At 33.6% G+C, this 2,176-nt stretch overlaps 1 long non-coding RNA gene across 1 annotated transcript; it reads right to left on the bottom strand.

Annotated features, from left to right (window-relative positions):
• Window positions 1-874: 874 nt before the first annotated feature.
• Window positions 875-1,863, bottom strand: LOC125495934 (uncharacterized). Its single transcript, XR_007272319.2, has 2 exons — window positions 1,383-1,863; window positions 875-1,270 (listed from the first exon to the last, which is right to left on the bottom strand). It is a non-coding gene; the product is annotated as an uncharacterized LOC125495934 (long non-coding RNA).
• Window positions 1,864-2,176: the final 313 nt, after the last annotated feature.

Raw genomic sequence — 2,176 nt, 5'->3', positions numbered from 1 at the left:
GCTACCATATTAGCATTGATGCAAGATAGCAACGAAATTATTTTGAATTTAGTAGCTAAACTCATATGGAAACAAGCCTTTTAGAAACTATGATTTTTTGTTTCTAATTTGTTGCTAAATCTAGTTAGCAACGAATTTTCTGCAAATAGCAACGGATTTTGACTGTTGCTAAAATGGCCCCATTTTTGTAGTGTCACCTGAAATTTTCTGATTTGAACTTATCTGATCTGATCTGAACTTATTTTTTTTGATCTGATCTGAACTGATCTGATTTACAAGATCTTATCTTTTAGATTTTTCTCAATATATAAGAAAAAATATAGTCATGTGGGGTCTTAAGCTTGTTTGATTCGTCTCAATGAGTACTTTATTAATATTCAATTATTATAATTTTTACTAATATGTAATGAAAGATATTTAATAATAATAATTTTTAAATATACGCATGATCTGAACTGATCTAAACTTATTTTTTCTGGTCTAATCTGATTTGATTAGATCTAAAATAAGCAAAAATAAAGTAAACTGAACATAGCCTAAATCCCACTAACACCATGAGATACTAACAACTTTTACCAAGTAACAAACATGGCCCACTAATTAATACTTACCGTTAAGCATACTTTGAAAGCATAACAATAAACCCACGGGATTACATAACAGTAGCAACTAGCAACTACAATAGATAATTTAGGAACCCATATTCACATTACTTTGAAGCACTACTACAACCAACAACATGCATTTGATGCATAGGAGCTGTAATATATATTTTGTTACATAAGAAGTACTTAATTTGAGAGCCAGAGTCAGTCTAGGACATACAAGGGTGCAAAAAGTAACATTGGTGCAAAAAGCAACATCGTTCATCATCTTGTCAATTTAAAGGAACATCTATATATATTGATTATAATATAAAGACAGTGCCTAGCAAAACTCCCATTTAGAAAACCTGTTATTAACATTAAAGATAATTCTTCTAGTAGGATTACCTTGAGAATTTAAAGGAACACCTATATATACATGAGAAACTTCACCTAAGAAAATACATACATGAAACTCAAAAATCAACTAAAGAAAGGATGAGCATCGATCAGGGGGAAGAATATTATTGAAAGGAGTGAAAGCCAAATGAAGAAGAAGAACCAAAAGCAACACAGGGAGAAAGAGGAGCACAAACGGCGGCGGCGGAAGCGGCGGCAGAAACAACGGAAGCACCACCAGCAACGTCGTTATAGCCGTCATCACAATCATCATCACCACTGATCGCCTGCCACAGTAACACATCTACTATGAATATGATATCCTAGCACCCAACTACTAATATTGAACCATGTACTTAAAAATTACTCTTGTGTGTTCAAAATATGCTTACACCTTACTTCATAAATCAAAAGTCGTTGAAATTCTTCTCATGTATCATGTATGCATGCAGATGATTTTACTCTTGGGTTGTTGCTGGAATGCTGATCAAGGTTTGTGTGTTTTTCTTTTTTCAGAATATGCGGAGAATACAAGAGACAGAGAGAGAGGGGGAGGGGAGAAAAAATTGGGTCGTGCGTGGGAAATCTATGTGTGCAGTGTTAGTGTACATGTTAAGCATGCGAAGGAAAAGGGTCGAAGTTAGCAAGTATACACCCCCTAGTTGGCCAAAAACAAAAAGGGCACCCCCTCTGATCCCCTGGTTTCCTCATTACAACGATTAGAACCTTCGAAACTATCGTTTATTTTGTCCTATTAGGCACCACATACATTTTTTTTTTGAGGGGTAGGCACCACATACATATATAGTTACGTCAGCATTGTTATTACTTTCGTTTCTTTTTAATCTACACATTTTACCTTATCTAGAAATAATTACATTTCTCATCATTTTTCTCCACTTTCCCAATTCATCTTTATACTCATATATTATATGTAGTTAAAGTATTTTATCTTAAATATATACTTTAGTAAAGCATATCTTTTTGACTTTTTCTCTTTTATGTTAAAGGAATTGTTCTGGTTATCTCCTAAAGTAATAGTGTGTAGATTAAAAAAACGGAGAAAAAAAATAGTACATAGTTTAAAAAGAAGTGAAGGGAGAATTCCATCAAGTTGAGAAACAAAATAGACTTCGCAGGCATAGTGATCTCGTGGGGGAATTGAATGTGCGTCCAAGGTATTACTACTTGAA

The sequence above is a fragment of the Beta vulgaris genome, chromosome 3 (assembly GCF_026745355.1).
Source record: "Beta vulgaris subsp. vulgaris cultivar EL10 chromosome 3, EL10.2, whole genome shotgun sequence".
Taxonomy (NCBI): Eukaryota; Viridiplantae; Streptophyta; class Magnoliopsida; order Caryophyllales; family Amaranthaceae; genus Beta; species Beta vulgaris.
The sequence above is the reverse complement of the archived record's forward strand: the minus strand, read 5'-3'. Positions and strand labels throughout refer to the sequence as shown.